Source organism: Lissotriton vulgaris, chromosome 7 (assembly GCF_964263255.1).
Source record: "Lissotriton vulgaris chromosome 7, aLisVul1.2, whole genome shotgun sequence".
Classification (NCBI taxonomy): Eukaryota; Metazoa; Chordata; class Amphibia; order Caudata; family Salamandridae; genus Lissotriton; species Lissotriton vulgaris.
In genome coordinates, this window is record NC_141695.1 from 1,625,539,293 (window position 1) to 1,625,558,936 (window position 19,644).

General features: G+C 41.0%; 1 protein-coding gene across 1 annotated transcript in view; it reads left to right on the forward strand.

The window, feature by feature from the left end:
* Positions 1–19,644, forward strand: part of JPH2 (junctophilin 2) — a 411,671-nt gene that overhangs the window by 24,804 nt on the left and 367,223 nt on the right. The window lies entirely within an intron of this gene.

The window sequence follows — 19,644 nt, forward strand, 5'->3', positions numbered from 1 at the left end:
CACGCTCCGCCTCTCTAGAGTTTGTTTCAGGATACTGAATTCTAGTCTAATCTGAGCCGGGGAAACGTACTTCGGAAGATTGAAGATAGCCCTGTATGAATTGGCAATGAGAGTGTCCAGTAACACCGCGTCCTTACCATGGTGTGATTCACTCCCATATGTGAGAGTCGGTTTTAATTTGGCACTCAATAGATCGAGAAGAGGTTTCAGTGTCAGATCGGGTAATTTACCCTTCAATGCTTTTAAAGCCATGTAAGTCATTGTAGCCTTCCCTCGCAAAGAATTAAACTGCGCCCTCGAAGTGTTATTTGAGTCCAGGATTACTCCCAGGTACTTATATGTGGTGACCTGGTCAAGCTTTTCGCCATTCAAGTACCAGCAAGGGTTCTTTTTTTTCTTATAGTTCACAGTCATCACCTTTGATTTATTGAAGTTTATTTGTAGGGCATTTTTTTCTGAAAAGGCATTGGTTATGTTCAAAAGATGTTGGAGGCCCATTGGAGTCCGACTTATCAGCAACAGGTCATCCGCATATAACAGGTTTGAGAGGATGATTTTCCCTAGTTTTGGTGCGTGATTGGAGCATTTGTCTAGTTGCCCAGGTAAGTCGGCTAAAAAAAGATTGAATAGGATCGGTGCAAGTAGACATCCCTGTTTCAGTCCTTTTGTTGTCGTTATGGGTTTTGAAAGATGTGTTCCAGCCCCAAGTTTAATTTTAATCCAGGTGTTTGTGTGGAGCAGTATAAGGACGTCTAATAGATGTTTAGGTATTCCCAGTTTGTCCAATTTCATCCAAAGTTTGTTTCGGTCCACGTGGTCAAATGCAGCTGTATAATCAATAAATGAAAAGAATAGAGATGACTTAGTTTCTTTTGCTGCTTCCATCAGCAGTGATAGTGCCATTAGATTAGTTGTGGTCCCTTGGCCTTTACAGAAACCCGTTTGGTTAATTGGCATGATGGAATTCTCAGTTGCCCATGATGTTAACTCCTCCAGGATAAGGCCAGCAAAGTATTTTGCCTCCACATCTATGAGAGCAATGAGGCGGTGGTTGTTTGGAAGCCTCTTGCTACCTTGTTTGTGTATCGGGCTAATGATTGAACCGTGCCAGGACTCAGGAAGGGTCTGTGTGAGTCTGATACTGTTAAACACTGGTGCTAAGGCTGCACAGGTTATATCACTGCCCACAATGAAGTGGACCGACATAGAGTAATAGTAACAGAAGGCAACGTTAGCTCCTTCCAGCCCCTCTCTGCCTCTAATTAATTATTTTCCTCTCTGCTCACGTGCCAAGTGACAGAGACACAAAGGTCGATGCCTCTCAGTTTGCAACAATTATTTGGCAACATTGTTGCCCACACTTTGTGATTACTCTTCAGGGACTGCCCTGGGCTGGAAGCAGGCTGTATGCAGATTAACAGACTGACACTGCTCTCGATTACTGTGCATGCTTTCTAACACATGTTTAGCAATGGATGTGGGGTCCCCTCCAGGCAATGAAGGCCCCCGCACTGTTACACCCCTACCCATTTGTGAATCAGGCCTAGAGTGAGAAACACTGGTGATGGTACCACTGGCTGAATCCTAATTTTGTTCTTATAATCCAGTAACTCCTCCTCCAAGCTCCTATTGCATAGTGGCATCTCATGTATATCATTCTTTGTAAAATACAGTTCAGCAAATATCAATGGGATTGTTCAGATATTTTGAGTATTTTGATAACTGTACCGAAATTCCCATATTTGCTTATCTGATGATTAGTGAATGGGCAGTTCCAACAACCCACTCCAGACTCAGGCGCACCAGCAGCTGACACTTATGGAGAATGCCAACAACATCAGTAAACATCAGGGAGGCAAATCTTTCATACAGTGGGTTACACAAGGAAAATGGAAAAAAACAGAGAAATAAATAAGGGAAACAAAACAAATGTGAATAAACCAATGGCTGTGGGAAGCACTACAACAAAAGAAGTTGCAAGGCCACTTCTTCTGGCTTGCTGACTCCACATAAGGTAACACATAAGAGGTGACCCAGTGCTTCTTTAGGTCTTCCACTGGTTCCTTACTGACTCAGACACCTCTTCTTCCATTATCTCCATGCTTGTCTTCGTCCTTCACTGTGTACTGCCTCAGCTAATATACTTTCGTTTTCTTGACACTATGCCTTCTCACAACCTTTTGCCTCGAGTTCCTGACATGGAGATAACAAGTCCCAAACAGTCAGACTCAAAAAGGTAACCAGATTTCGGTGTGGAATCCCAGACGTACATTGGAAGTGTGACTCTAGCAGCAGGGCTCAAGTCAATGAATGTGCATGTGATATATGTGTTACATATATACAAATGGGGAAACAAATAAAGACCCAAACTAAGTTGGAAAGTGCACATTATATAAGAGAACCAGTGAAGTATTACAAACATGTATATAATATTTGTAGTGGTTGTGCACTGCTGCTTTATGGTTTGTATTAACGATGTCTTCCGTGCTCCGCGCCCCGTTCCGCTTTTTTGTGTCAGTGCATCATGAGGGTTATATAACTGTGCTCTGTGATTCTCGCCCGTGACAATCATAACTGTTTGCCTATAGCGATTACTAGCAATTTACCCGCAGTTCAATTAACAACATACACCCGGGTGGTGGTGGTGTATACGATGATTTTCAGATATTTGAACAAAGTATTATTTTTTCTATAGAAATGTCCCCTGAAGAAGGCGTATCATGCCGAAATGCATTGGGAATAATAGAACCTGAAAACATGTTTTGTTAATGAAGAAGGATGCATTATGGGTCATGAAGTTTTCTATTTGTTAAACAAGAAGAAGATGACTATTAGATGTGAATACAACATCGTGTATTAACCCGTTGGCTGCTGCTGTCGGCCATTGGCCGACGGCAGCACTACTTCGCTGGTGCTGCTGTCGGCCAATGGCCAACGCAACCACGCCCGTTTTTTAAAACTGCCGCAAAAAAGCGGAAGCAGCCAATGGGTTAATAAAAAGAAAGATACAATTTAAAAAACAAAGGAGTAAAGAAATTTCATTTAAGTTTGGCTGGAGATCCAGCAACTTTCCTGTGCCCAAGGAGACAGACCAGGGACTCTTGGATCTGCTACCCACAGTATATTTAGTGCTACACTCCTGAGTGGGGAGTGATTCCTGGGAGCACGGAAGGGAGGAGATAGGATTCAGACCCCTAACCTTTTGGCGTAGACTGTGGGTGACGCCTGAACTGACAGTCTACAGAGCGGAATTAAAGGGGATACTGAGCTTTTCAGGAGTAACAACAATCCCTTGGTTTACCTATATGAAAAAAGAATGTAGCAGGCTTGGCAAACCAAGCCTATGGAGTAACCCAGAGGAAGCGTGATCTGCTATCTCCTGTTCCGAAGTAGTAAAAGTCTACAGAATGAGTAAGCTAGGTAATCCGTCCATAGGACATCTGACAGCTACATTTTCATCCCTGTAGGACGAGTATTTGTTTGAACACTTTTTAAATGACATCTATGCCTCCCTGGCAAGAAATTTATATGTCCAGTTCAGACTGGGCATCCTGCCGCTACGTTTCTTTTCCTGTAAATGGACAGGCCCGGCCCAGCGAGAGTGTCCAGCCTGAACTGGGAGGAAGAGTCGTAGCTGCATGTCATCTTTTTCTGCCCTGCCTACAAACTAGCGAGGAAATATTAGCTTGTCCCACTAGCCTTCAATCAATCACTAGGTAGGAATTCAGGGTTTGTACACTGCATGGAGGCATTTAGGGTTTTAAAGCACAATACTTGCAAACCAATAGTATTTTCTGTATCGCGATTTTTTACCTCAATGTGGCGTAGGCACTGGTCCTTTTTACATATGCCTGTTCAGTAACAAATAGCATACTGCTTCGGAATTTTTAGGGTTTTAACTTATTTTTAAACAGAAAAACATTTTATTATTTTTAACCTTAAAATCAATAGAGTTTCTACTGTTCTAAAATGTGTACATTTTTTATTCCTATGGCTGCCGCAACAAAACACATGAATTGTTATTTCCATGACTATTTCATGAAACTTTGAATGATACCTACGTTAACAGCATTCCTATTGTCATCATTGATGGGTTTTATTAGGAGTCTGTCTTTGTTGCCCACTGCCTCTTGTTCTGCATACACCTTGCTTATGTAATTTAGCGAGTCTATTGGACTTAGTCATGTGTTGATGTAGATCCTCTTTTTTCTTTTTTGACCTCGAATTGCTGAGGTGATGTAAATATATATTTTTGTTGAAAAGACTGTTTTAAATTGTTGTGAATTGTAATGCATTGTTTACTGTGAGTATACTTTTATGGTCGCTTAGACCGAAATACATTTTTCAGAACTGAACTGAAAAGCTGCCAATATTTCATCCTGACTGGGACCTAAGCACCACCTGTAGCCCACCCATGACTTATTGCAGTTAGCCTGAAGTTGTTGTTTGGTCCAGCTCAAATTTTTACCTTCAGACTAACAAACTTCCCTGGAGGAAGAATACCTCCAGTCTGGTAAATCATGAAGCTGTAGCCTGCAAGGACTCCTCAAGCTTGTGTATTTATTGAGGTAGCTGTTTCACTTGGCCCTCGAACTTCATGCCAAAAGTTGCATATGAGAAAAATACAATCAAGTGCTATAGAGATTGCATGTTTTTCTGGGAGGCGTGGACTCTGTTCCTATCCTCCAGGAGCAGATTTTTTTGTCTAATGGCAAAGTTTTTCCACAGGTCCAGAAAGCACTGCTAGTTTGAAAACAAATCCTCACATCTTCAGGGCTGCCTCATCATCAATCCTAAAATGTTCCCATTACAGGAGAATTTGGCAGGCAGGCAATAATTTTGTGGTGCAACAGAGAGGAAGATCTTCTGTCCTAGCTAATCTTAATAAAATGACCAGGCTTCAAAGTGCAAGTAATGTACTTTCTTTCCTATGTAAATACCATGTGGCGTCAAAACTATCCCAATGTTCCATACATTAAAAACCCAAAAGAGAAAACGCCTGTTTCAGATATGCTGATCCCTCCCATACCTTTGAAGTCCACCCCTCGGCAATTCAATTTTAACTCCTGAACCACAAAGTAAATCTTCTCCCCTCAACACTTGGTCCAGGCCTCTTTCACAGCATGACTCCACCACAGCTACTCGGTTTACCTTCTGAACATGGAAGGGTGCTACAGAGACTCTTCAGTCACAGGTATCCCCAATTGGTAGGCCAATGTGTGTTTTTCTTATAGTTAGTTCAAAAATGTAGGAGGTATGTATATAATTTTCTGACAGCTTTACAATAATATTGAACTTTAACATATTGTTTGTGTTGTAAACTTAATGTATAATAGTATGTTTCCTTGCAATGTCCAGTAAGGAGTTGGGGATTCTCCACCTAGTGCTCACCGTATTGTGCGGCTTCCAGTCAGTACACCATCTCACAGAAACAGCGAGCTCCTGAGATCGAATGGCTGATAAAACGCCGCTTGAGAGAGTCGAAACCAAAAAGGGACTTCATGCGTATCCCGTCTGGTCTGCGCGACGTCATTTATCGTAGTTCTAAATACACTGTGTACAACGGATATTGCAGTGGTCTGATAGATTGTTATATTCGATACCATAACAATGGGAGATTAAATGTGTTAAAATACGCCTCTTCGAGGAAATCGTAACCGCGTCGGCCATCTTAGATTGGGGTGATATGGGTGGGCAGTGTTTTAAAAAAATATATACATTAAATATCATTAATCGTTTACTATTTTAAGTTTGTAATGTTTTACTTTTTTGTTCACATGTTTTATAATTTTACAATTATTTACTTTAATTTTTGAATTTGGTGGATTGGGTGGATAGTTTTTAAATCAAAATCTATTATAATTTATATTTGATTTATGTGTAAATGAACTTAATTTGTAAATTAAACTTCTAAGTAACTTGTTTATAATCTTTAAGCTTGTAGCTGTACGTGAGTATTTGTTTTCTGTAATTGTTTTAACCCCTTCCCTGCGCTGCGGGGGTAGGAGGTGAGCGTGGCGCTTCCGTCCTCATGACTGAACCGCGCCGTCATGAGCCACGGGTGGCGTGTGCTCATGACAGCGTGGTTCCGTCATGACCATGCCTGCTCATCAATTTGCCCGCTGAGGCAGGGAAACAGTGCCGCGTGGGCGGAGCAGCTGCAACATGACGGAATCACGCTGTCATGAGCACACGCCGCCCGTGGCTCATGCACGCAATGGGTTAAATAAACATTTATTTTGGTTTGGGGGTATATTGCAGGAATGGGTGTGGTGTGTTATGTGAACAAAATATATTATATTATAATAAATTAACACATTTAATATGTAGATTTTTATCATTTTAAACACAATGCTTTGGTTTTGAATATAATCTGTCAGTATTTTTTTGTTTTTGTTTTTTATTTGGGAGTTTTAGGGATATTTCTTATTTACAAATATTTAATAGTTGTTTTAATTTTAACAATTTAATTTGAAAAGCGGGTTTTTAAAAGTTTTTTTTACATTTTTAATTAATTTGATGTGTCTACTTATGTTATTTAGATGTACTAAATCTTACCTGTCCATTGCATACTCTTTTCGCAGTGTGTGTTGGACTGGTGTTCCCTTCCAATGTATACACTTTACCCAATGTTTTTTAGATCGAAATAATAGGAATAAATCTGACCCCTCGCTTACAAGGAATGCATATTTCTCAATGTTTGTTTGGCTAAAGTTAGAATACTGAATCTTACCCTCACCAATGAATGCACTTTCTCCAATGTTTGTTAGATTAGAGCTAGAATGGTACATTTAACCAGGCGCTGTGAATGCGCTTTCCCCAGTGTTAGAGTGGAATATTAAAGAGTAAATCAGAACCTTCCCCCCATGCATGGAGATTCACTAGTGTTTGTTATATTGGAGTTAGAATAGACTTTCAATGCACTTTCCAACATATTTGTTAGAATGAAGTTAGAAAAGTAATTCTGTCCCCATGCCAAATGTATACACGTTCCCTAATGTTTATTAGAGAGTAAGAATATTAAATCGTATTCTCCTCAATGTATACAATTTTTCCCAATGTTTGTAAGACTTGAGTTATAATAGTAACTTTTCTTCCCCTGCCCGCAATGTATGATTTTTCTGAAATATTTGTAGGATTGTAGTTAGAATAGTGTGTTTACATTGTTTTTATACATTTATTCTTTAATTGTCTTGGATTGGAGTTAGGTTACTAAATGTTACTGTTTTTAAAGATATTAGAGAATGAACAAACCTGAACCTCGACAACTAAAGACCAATTACAAATGGACCTTTCCTTGGCAAACTGATAGAAAGAGCAGCGTATGCCCAGATGTCACAATTCATTGAAGATAATGCAATATTTTCAGACTTCCAAATGGGATTCCATCCAGGAAGAGGCACTGAATCTGCTCTAATTACCATCTGGGATAATATTAAGAACACAGTTGACTGGAACTGGGTTGCTGCACTACTTCTCTTGGACCTCTCAGCTGCCTTTGACACTTTTAACCATGCCACTCTTGCACAAGGACTCTACGAAGCTGGCATAGAGGGGACTGCTATAGACTGGATCACATCCTACCTTCACATCCTACCTTCACAACAGAACTAGTGTCATCATTTCACCGACGCTTTTCAACATCTAAATGAAGTCTTTACCGGTACTGATCAATCAATTCCACCTCACATGCTATAACAATGCAGGCGACACACAAATACTGGAATGCCCCAAAGACATTGGAAACTCACCAATTTTCAGTTTTTTCAGAGCTGTGTATCAATGAATGACATGGAGCCATCTCAAATTGAATGCTTCCAAAACAGAAATACTCACTTGTGGTGTTTGGCTAAATTATGACCCACTGATGACCTGGCAGCACCACCTAATGTATATAAGGAAGTAAGAAACCTCAGAATGACCATGGACTCCAAGCTATCAATGAATGCCCAAGTGGACAAACTAGCAAGATCAAGCTTTGTTACTATAAAAACTCTGCTACACATCTTCCCCCATCTGGGATTTCCACACAAGGTCCAGGCTTCCATCTGTCTTGTTCTGTCCAAACTTGATTACGCCAATAGCCTCTACCACGGATCACCTTTAAGAGCTATGAAAAGATTACAACGGATTCATAACTCTGCTGCCAGACTACTCTTACATATAAAGCAGCAAGCCAACATCTCCCCTGCTTGAAAACCCGGAGTTTGTTACCATTTGCCAGAAGATCCACATTCAAGGTGCTTTGTATCACCCACAAAGCAATACATGGAACATGGCCGCTCTTCATCAGAAATAAAAATCCTCAAATACTTTCAATAAAGGAACCCACTCTAGAGTGGCACCTTGCCTCAAAATCCCCCCATACAAGAAAAAAACCATGGGTGGCACATCCTTCTCTGTTTAGGCAGCCAAACTATGGAACTCTTTACCTCCAGACATAACATCCACGGATAACCACTTATCTTTAGAAGACTACTCAAGAATTGGCTCTTCCCCTCATAACCACCATACGCAAACATAAATATACAGAATATCCCCCTGTATATAAGCATATATTTGGACTATATATGTTAATATTAATGTTAATGGGATTTAGAAAGCGCACGAATACCTGGGGGTGTCTTGGCGCTGAGACACAGTAGGCCCAACCAGGCGTCTAATTCTAAAAACCAGGTTTTTAACCCTTTCCTAAAGATGGTGAGGGAGCGTGCACTTCTGAGCTCAATTGGGAGCGTATTCCAGAGTTTAGAGGTGATGTAGAGAAAACTGCATCCGCTCCAGTGAGATGATCGAATTCTACGTACTGTCAGGAGTCTGGCCCCTGTGGAATGAAGTTGTCTGGCTGGTTCATACCAGACAAATAGATTTTGAAAATAAGAGGGTCCTGTGTGGGTCATTGCTTTGTATGTCTGACACAGGGCCTTGAATTTGATGCGTTGTGATACGGGGAGCCAGTGCAGGCCACAAATCTTTTTGGATTCAGATTGGTGCCTAAGAATTTTAACCAGCAGCCGAGCCGCTGTGTTTTGAACAGTCTGAAGTTTTTTTAAACATTGCTTCTGTATGTTCAAATAAAGCCCATTGCAATAGTCCACTTTTGACTGGATAAGCGATGTTACCACTGTCTTCAATAAGAATATGGGAGGCAGAGACAATGGCGTTTGTCTGATGTGAGGGTGCTAGTTTATTGTCGAACCATGCTCCCAAATGTTTTGACTTGTGCCCTGGTTTAGGTGATTTGCCCATCTCTACCGGCCACCATAGGTTGCCCCATTTGGGTTGCATGTTGCCAAAAATTAGGACCTCAGTTTTTTCAGAATTGAGTTTGAGACAATGTGCACTCATCCATCTATTTATTGCACTCATGCAATTCTGAAATTGTTGAGCAGGAGAGGCTTGATTCTTATAGGCAGCCACCACTATCTGGGTGTCGTCAGCATAGGGCGTCAGACTAAACCCAAAATCCCAGATCAGAGGGGCAAGTTTGGAGATACAGACATTGAAGAGAGAAGGGCTTAAGGAGGAGCCCTGTGGAACTCCGCACGGGAGGGTATACAGCTCTGAATAATGCCTATCTACTGATACTGTTAGTCTCCTGTCCTTGAGAAAGGAGGACAGCATGGCTAATGTCCTTCCCCTGACCCCCAAGCTCTCCAGCCGCTGCTGCAGGAGAGAGTGATCCACAGTATCGAAACCGGCTGATAGATCGAGGAGTACAAGGGCGGCTGTACCTCCTCCATCCATCACCGCTCTGATCTCCTCTGTGGCTTTGTTGAGTGCTGTTTCCGTACTATGCTCGTGATGGAAGCCGAGCTGGGAGTGATCGTGCAGATTGTTTTCACGAATAAATTAAGATAGCTGAGTATTCATGATTTTTTCGATTATTTTGGCTGGCAGTGGCAGCTGGGCTATAGGACGATAGTTGTTCGGGTTGGATCCATCCAGATTCGTTTTTTTAGCAGTGATACAGGGAGCCAGTGCAGGCCACAAATCTTTTTGGATACAGATTAGTGCTTAAGAATGTTAATGTTTAGATGGAGGAATCTTTCCAACTGGATGGAAAGTTACTAGAGTTAAACATAGAATTGAAGATTTCTGTGAGTCCGGGGCTCACCACTTCCGCTATTTCTTTCAGAAACACCGGCGGCAATGGGTTAGAAGGAGACCCCGACTTTGCTTCTCATATATTTTTCTACTACCTCTGGAGATGTAGGGGAGAAACAGAGATGGGTGTTATTTTTAGACTCAGGGCTTACTGTTCGAGTAATGGGAAGGTGGGCAGATGTATCCTCAAAGACCTTAAAAATGTCCAGTACTTTGGCTTTAAAGGCTGCTGCAATATCGTCACAAAATTTTTGGTTGCCCTTAATTCCTGTGTTCTTGGGTACAGCTAGCTTATTTACTACCGCAAATAATTCTTTAGAGGAGGTTTTTGCTTTCTCAATCTGTTTAGTGAAAAAATCCCTTTTCTCTGATATCAGTAGGTTTTTATATTGTATTTGGGCGGTTCTATATGCCTCTCTTTCGGCAGTGTGGTAGTTCGTTTTCCAACACTTTTCTAGTCAACAGCACTTTTGCTTTTCCTTCCGTAGTGCATCAGCTACCTCTGGGTGAACATTAAGTAGTGGTCGTGAGTCCTCCAAATGTGCTCGGAGGGTCATTTTATCCACTTTATTCCACTCTATGTAGGTAGAGGGAGTCGACTTTTTAGTCTCCCCGTGCCCTACAGTGAGGACTGGGAGGATGAACTTGATTAGCCAATGATCTGTCCATGTTAGTGGGAGGGTTTCTTTTAGTGTAAGTCCTTGCACCGAGGTGAAGATGCTGTCTAACATATACCCAGCCCTATGCATGGGAGTCAGTACTAGCTGAGCTAAGCTTACGGCCCCCAGTGTATCTAGGAGAGCACCCGTCTCCCTGTCATCTTTATCTTTGAGATAAAAATTGAAGTCTCCGAGGATAGTGAACTCATGGTTTAAAAGAGTTGGTTCAAGAAGACTGGAGGACGGTACAGTAAGATGCCTCTGAAGGTGGACCTAGGGCTAATTTTGAGGGCAAAGTGAAGGGCCTCATAAAAGGGAGTGGAAGTAGGATGGAAAGTTGCTGTGAACTGCTCACTAAAAATAATAGCTACTCCACCCCCTCATTTTATTGGCCTGTCGACCCTGATAGACCGAAACCCAGTAGGAGTTGCAGTGACAAAGTCCGGGTCGGAGGCAGCATCTGCCCAGGTTTCTTAATAATAAGTATGTCTAAATCAAGACTGGAGATAATGTGTGCAATCTCATAATTGTGCTTTGCAAGATACCTGACATTAGCGAGGCCACAGTGAATGTCTACACTTGCTGAGTATTTGAATGAGTGGTAACTCATAGGAAGTGGGGGGAGTGAAACACTCTAATCGTCCGTTGTTGTGGGAGTGAGGAACCGCAAGGACATTCGGCCTTCTCTACACCAGGGATCAAAATACAACAGTTATCCTTGATTTTATTGAAGAGAAGCAGATCACTCGTAGTGTACCTGAGTCCATGGGAGTTCAGAGGACATGGGGTTATGGCCCTGGGTCCGGTCCAGGCGCGGACATGCTTGCCTTAGGTGTGCCAGCGGCGCACTAACAGCGCGTCCGCTGCGTGTTTGCACCATCTGGCCTTTAAATACAATATCGCCGGTGGAAGACTAGAATGCAACCAACCCGAAGTGCCTGATGGCGGAAGTGAGGGTAAGTGGTAGAGGTGGCTCCGCCCTCCGCACAATCGACACAGCAGCCGTGGCGGAACGGGGCGGCGGCCACTCAACCCAAGAGGTAAAGCGAAGAGCGGTAAATGCGGTAAAGGCGCCAGGTAAGGAGAAGAGGTGAAGCAATTCTGAAGCATCAGTTTATAATAAAGTTTTAAAAGGACAAGTAAAATGGCAATAGTAAAACAGCTAAAAAGCACCATGATAAAACAATTTAAAAGCACAGCACATAAAGAACAGGCTAAAAATAACTTGGGTGAGGCGCGAGCATGGCTAACTTGAGTCCGCTATGTGTATTGCGTTGTATAAATGTGTATAATAAATATGTTTTTAATATATATTGATATTCATGGGTTCTGATTAAAAAATGACAGACTAACATGTCTAACACTTGAATTAATTTAATATTTTACCTATACTAATTCCCCACTAATCCTGTTTGGGTTCCGGAGTAGCGTGCTACTCACCAAAAAGCGCTTCAATATCTCATCAGGGGTAGCATGCGCTATGGAAATGCAAGCCTTTTTTCTCTTCTATGCCTCCACTATCCTTCTCAATCCAAATACCAGACTAACATATCCACCGCTCAAATTACTTTCATATTTCACTATACTAATTCACCACTAATCCTTTTTGGGTTCCAGAGTACCTTGCTACTCGCCAAAAAACCGCCTTGATGCCTCATCAGGGGTAGTAAGCGTAATATAAATGCAATTACAATAAAATACAAAACAATATTTAATTAAAAAGTATGTCTTCTTAATTATTTTGTTTTATTATATTTTTGTTGTGTTTAAATGATTTCCTATTTTGAATTTGTTTTAGTATTTTACAAATGTTGACATTTATTGCACTTCAAGAAGGTATGATAAAAAGTGTATTTTTAAATTTTAAGTATGTTTTTATAGTTTTTAAATGATTATTTTGTGCTTTAATATTTATTAAAAATGAATAATGTTACATTTGTTAATTACTTTTGTATAATAAATTTAGTGTAATGCGTAATTTCATTTTCATAATACTTTAGGGTATTAAAAGAATGCCTTTATGTTTTTATAATATTCATTTATATAACATTAAAAGACAAATTTTATTGAAAAATATAATCATGTTAATTACAGTTAAATATATATACTTCCCAGTATAATGTCAATGTTTTGGAAAACAATATTGTGGTAGTTAATATTTTTGTTCTTTACTTCATATGTATATAAAGTCGATATTTTGATTGTTGATATTTTGATAATTATATTTTTGTCCTACATTGTTTTTGTGGTTATTAGTTAGTCCTACAACCGTCCCCAAGAGTTTCCTTCTTGCCTAGTCAATATGTCTGGTGCTTTGTGAAGGCAGCAGCAGGGCAGTATCAACAAAAGGTTTGCATGGTTACAATCTGTGACAGAAAACATTATGCCTAACTCAGATTAAAAATATTTAACCTCTCATAATTATTATAAGGGCAGTAGATCACAGCAATTTAACACTCCCACTTGTCTACTTTACTATATACTCTTATTTTGTTTTGTTTTTTTGTCCTCATTTGTATCTAGCCATTATATATTTGAGAGTTTAAACAGGAGAGATGCGAGAAAGCGACAATTGCCGGAGCCATCTCAGTACCTGCTCCAAGGTTCTCCAGAATGAGGATATCCGATCACTCCTTCTACAGATGATATGCGCTTCACAATTCGGGTCCTCATCCATCCTAAACCTTAAACCTCACTTCTCTGCTAACTCCCTCCTGTTTCCTCTCCGATTAACAGGTCCCGCAGAAAACTGCACCAGGATTATCAGTCCGTACCATTTGGGCTTTTCCTGGTTTGTGAGACTACCAACATAATCATAGGACTTACTTCATGAATTAAAGGGAGAGGCACTATCCTTGCCTAAAAACAACTATAGTCAAAAACCTTCACACAAAAGAAAAATTTAGCTATCAACGGAAAAAAAAGAAAATTTGAGATTTATACAGTCAGAAAACAACACCTTTGGGAATGTTTACTTTTATCTACTTTTACACCATTCATCCCATATATGCCAACATTTTGTTTTCTTAGTTACACGTATAGCTCTATCTAATTTTGCAAGCCTATGTATCGAATTGATCCATTCACACACTAAGGGGGGAACGGGCAAAATCCACTTAATACACAGTTCCCTGCGTGCTAATAAGAAAAGCAAAAACATTAATATTTTATGATTTTTGGATATCTGAATCGTGATTTCCTTATCCGGAGTCACACCAAAGATTACTTGTGGAAGACTCACCTTAACTTCAAACCCCACAATACTGGAGATCGTCACACCTACTTCTTTCCAGAAGGTTTGTATTGCCGGGCATCGTCAGAACATATGTACATCATCTGCGTCTGCATCCCCACACTTTTGGAACCGATTTTGGATAATCTTCTTGGGGTCCAATACGCTTTATGGAGAGTAAATAAATGATTTTTTCTTAATGAGGCAGCTTTAACATTTTGCCATAAAACCGCTAGAGATACTTGCCATAAGGTATCCCGGTTGTAGCTCAGCAGCTCTTTCCTCCAGATCGAATCAGGCCACTGCTAGGAGTCTTCATGAGGCTGGATTAACAACCAATACCATACAGCAATTTCTTTACTCCCTGCAGGAGTAGTGGCTGCCTTTTGTTCCAAAAGTTCATTACTGTTCCCAAGGTTTTTAAGTGATTTAGCCCAGCTTGCTAGTTAATATTTAAATTTGGAAACAGTCCCCCTTGTGATGTCCTGAAGGTTTTGCCAAGAAATTAGTTCAGCCCCCTCCAACAGCTCACCCCATCTTTCAATCCCATTTGCTTGAATTGAGGCTGCTAGAGAATCTTGTAAACAAGTTGGGGTGCCTGGTGAGTTCCATATAGGGGCGAGTGTGCTATAATAGTGGATGTGCTGTGATACTCTTGTTTGATGCCAACCTCTGCATGCTGCCAGTAAGATTTTTAGTTTCCCTTTCTTGTAGTATTTTGGGTCCCCGAATTTGAACAAAAAATACCGGGCTTGAGACTGAAAACCTAATGTCAAAGCTTGAAATAAAGGTGTAAACGAGGTAGTGTCGCCCAGTAGTTGTCTGAAGATTTTTAAGTGAAATGCCCTTTGGTACTGCAAGAGATCTGGTGTAGCGATCCCTCCATTCTCTTTTCTTACCCTAAGCTTTCGCTAGGCTATCCGTGGTCTTTTTTTTGCCCATATAAAGCTTGTGAAAAGGCCTCGAACCTTGACTATCCATTCCTTCTTGAAATCCAGAGGTATTGAGTTAAATAAAAAAGTATACTTTGGGAGAATTGCCATTTTTAGAAGGTTCGATTTACCTAGGAAGGATAGAGGCAGTGAATCCCATTTCTGTAATTGTGTCTTGACTTTAGATGTTATTTTGTCTAAATTTACCTCCGCAATTAATTCTATTTTCTGCACTACTTCTATTCCTAAATATCTAATACTCCGCCGAATCCGGTCGCAACTATATTTTGTGTTCCATTGCATCACTTCTGTTTTAGATTGAGTTACTACATATCCCGATATCTCCACAAAACTTTGTAAAATGTCCCAAATGGCTTTTATTGAATCTTGCAGATGACCCGCAAAAATCATTAAATCGTCCGCATATAAACTTAATTTCTTCTTCCAACCATTACATAAAAAAAGGTGTAATATCCTGACATTCCCTTAGTTTAATGGCCAACAGCTCTATATATTGAAAAGCAGTGGAGAGAGGGGGCACCCTTGCCTGGTACCCCACCAATTAAAATCTGAGGTGAAAGGGAGCCATTTACCAAAACTTGCGCAACAGGGTTTTTATAAAGTGATTTGATTGCTTGTAAAAAATGTTGGCCTAAATGAAAATGCTAAATTATTTCCTGGAGAAAAACCCAATTAACCCTATCAAACGCGTTGGCAGCGTCACAGGTCATTATTGCTAAAGGTGTAGCGTTTACAATAGCCATATCATTTGTACCTATTAATTCCTGAGTTAGATTGTGCAGGTGCCTTCCCTTAATAAAGCCCTTCTGATCCTCATGAATAAAAAGACCGATCACCCTCTCCAATCGCTTTGTAATTAATTGTGTGCAAATTTTATAATCTGAGTTGAGGAGGGAGATCGGTCTATACGACTCACAGAGCTTTGGGTCTTTATTGGGTTTTAATAAAACAATTATAGTGGCCGATTGCCAGGATGCAGGCAGATCTTTTTCTTCAATATAGATAGAATTAAACAGTTCTAACATAGTAGAGATTAGTTCTTCTTTCAACAAGGAATACATTTCGTGGGGAATGGCATCAGGACATGCAGATTTCCCTTTCTTTATATTTTTTATGACTTTATGGATCTCCTCTATCGTGAAAGAGGCTGATAAGTATTTCCTTAAGCTCTTCACTAAGATAAGGTAGATTTATGTCTTGTAAAAAGCCTGCTATTTGTTCCTCACCCGGGATCAAATTCTCTGTGTAGAGATCTTGAAAAAATGATGTAAATGCTTGTTTGATCCCTTGCTTGATCAGCCCTTGTTTTCCACGCTAACATTTTACTGCAGCCTTCCCTGTACTCATAATTCGCGAATTTGCTCGCTTCCCATCTTTTTCTTACTTTAATCTCCAAATAGTCAATTACATTATTTTTTGCCTTTGTTAGCTCTACTTCATTATTTGTGTTTTGAACTTGATCTAAATTTCCCTGTGCCTGTTTAATTGCTTCTTCTAATGCCTGAAGTTCTGTATTTTCCTTTTTCTTATGAAACACGCTGATACCTGTTAAGGTCCCTCTAAAATTTGCTTTGAATGCGTCCCAGACTTTGTCTAGGGGAGCTGAATTGAGATTAAGAGAAAAGAATTCACTCACTGAATTCTTCAGTTTTTCTATTACTGAACTGTCTGATAATAGTGATCTGTTCAATGTCCATCTTCTCTCGTCTGCGTTGTTTCTAATCCCTAAATACAATGATATTGCGGAATGGTCAGAGAGGTGTTCTGGTATGTGGCAAACATTACTGATTTGATCACTGATCGAGGCTGATACTAAAAAAAAATCTATTCTCGACCAGTGACCATGCTTTTTGTTATGAAAAGTATAACAGCCTGCATCTAGTCTAGTTCTAACCCCATTTATGATCCAAATATCTACTAAGCCTAGGTCTTGCATCAATTGCTTTACTACTGCCCTCATTTTTGGGACTACCACTGTTGACCTCTTGGATGTAGTATCTTGTGTTGGGTTCAAGGGGGTGTTAACATCTCCCCCCAGGATAATGGGAAAATTGAATTTAACTAAGTGTAAAAATAGTGTTTTTAAATATGCTGGATCGTCTAAATTAGGACCAAAATAGCCCACTAATGCTATCCGACTACCCTGCATTTTTATCCTTGCAGTTACCCACCTACTTGATGGGTCGACCTGTGTTTCCTCTAATAAACAGTGACAGGATTTTTTGATCAGTATTGCCACACCCTTTATTGTAACCGTTTGTGAAGTACATATACAGTGATCTAACCATGTAATGTAATGTAATGTAATGTAAGTACCAATTTATAACGCGCGGCAATCGCTCCAAGGAGCATCTAGGCGCCCAGAAAGGACCACCAGATGTTAGGTAGTTCCTATGCTTACTTGACCGAGACCCGAATTACACTAGGCTTCTGGCAGTCATATCTTGTAGATTAAAGATCCAGGTTTTTAGATGTTTACGGAAATCTATTTCTTTGTCCAGTAATCTCAATTGGGGGGGAAGAGTATTCCATGCTTTTGCTCCCAGTACCGCCAGGGATTTACCCCCTCGAGTTTTAAGTCTGAAACTTGGGACGGTAAGCAGGTTGGCCGTTGAAGAACGCAGTGCTCTGGTTGGGCAGTATCTGCTGAATTTTTTCCTCAGGTAGGATGGGCCTAAGTTGTGGACAGCTCTAAAAGTAATTAGGAGTACTTTGAACAAAACCCTTTTTGTAATAGGCAGCCAGTGTAATGCCTTAAGGGCTTTGGTTGCAGATGATCTTTTCGGCCATTTTAAAACCAACCTCGCAGCTGCATGTTGCACCATCTGAAGTTTGTGTGTGACAGCTTTATTTGTACCAGCGTAGAGGCTATTGCAGTAATCGATGCGTGATGTTACTAGTGCAACCGTAACTGTTTTCCTTGCTTCAAGGGGCAGAAGATCAAAGAACTTTCTCAGTCCCTTTATTACCCCAAAGCACATGCCTGCCACTCTAGCCGCTTGTTGTCTAAAAGACAGGTCAGAGTCAAAATGCACCCCCAGATTACGGGCCAAGTTGGTTGTATGAGGTGGTATTTCAGCTTTTTCTGGCCACCATAATCGTGGGATGAACTCATTATTTGGGCCTATAGGCATGATCTCTGTTTTGCCTGTGTTGCATTTCAGATGGTTTAGACGCATCCATTCAAAGGTGGCCGTTAGGCAACCTTTGAGATTTTCCTCCCAGGCTTGGTTATCCTTATCCATTACCAGGATAAGTTGTGTGTCATCGGCATAGGCTATAGCGTCTATGCCAAATGACGAAATCAATTTTATCAGGGGTGCAGTATAAACATTAAACAGGGTCGGGCTCAGGCTCGAACCCTGCGGGACTCCCGTCAACAGCGCTTTTTCACTGGAGCAGAATTCCCCCAGGGTCACCACTTGCCTCCTGTCACTTAAAAAGTTTCTTAGTTTCTTATCCACTCAAGCACTGTCCCTGTGACACCAGATGTTATTAGCCGGTCTAATAGGATGGCATGTGAGACCGTGTCGAAGGCCGCCGATAGGTCTAATAAAATCAGGACGGCCTTCTTGCCTTGGTCTAGGGCTGAGCGGATAGTTTCTGTGGCGAACAGGAGGGCCGATTCGGTGGAATGTTGGACCCTGAAACCTGCCTGGTTGGGGTGCCATGCATCACTATCTTCCAAGAAACAAGTAAGTTGTTTATTTACAATTGACTCTGTGACTTTACACAGGGCCGGAAGTAGTGAGATGGGTCGTAGATTCGACAATGTGGTGGGGTCAGGGAGTTGTTTTTTTTGCAGTGGTTTCACCGCTGCCAGTTTCCACTCTGGGGGGACTTTGGCTGTGGACAGTGAGGTGTTGACAATGTCATTTATTATTGGGTTGGCGATGTCCACAATGAGGTGTAAGAGTCTAACTGGGCAGGGGTCAAAGGGGGATCCGGATTTTGTTGCCAGAATTCCTCTTTTGGTATCCTCCAGGCTAACTGGAAGGAAAGTTATCAGCTGCATGGCCCCTTGCCTCACTATATCATCCTCTACTCTGGGCTCTAATATAGGGACATCAAAGTCCTTCGTCAGCCCCTGTACTTTTCCCTCAAAGAAATCTGCGATCTTGTCACAGAGTGCCTGCGAGGGCGGGATATCCTGCGCTAAACATTTAGGTTTGTTAAAGCCGTTGACAATTTTGAATATTTCCTTTTGTTTGCTGCTGGCTGTTTCTATTGCCAACGAGAAGTACCTTTTTTTTGCTTGTTTAATCAGCGCATGATAGGCATTTTTTATCCTTTTGTATTTGCTACGTTCTAGGCTAGAGTAATTTTTCCGCCAGCTTCTTTCAGCTCTTCTGAGCTCCCCTTGTTTATCTTTGAGATCTCGATCGAACCAGGGTGCAGATGTTTTCTTTCTACCCCGCCTCATTCTGTTTTTTCCCTGCCCAACTGTGCCTTTCAGATCATTCATCCATGTTCTGAAACTGATGGGATTTGCAGGTACTACCAGCTGGGGTCTACAGTTCCTGGCTATAGTTGTAAGTTCTGGGTGGGACAGTATCGTTTTCCATTCATCCCTTGTGACCATGCTGTGTTCCTTTTTATAATCGTTTTCTCGGTAGGACATAAGAGGGAACGTAAAAGGAATCAGCATATGGTCAGTCCATATTTGGGATCTAAGGGGGTTAGTTGTCAAAGC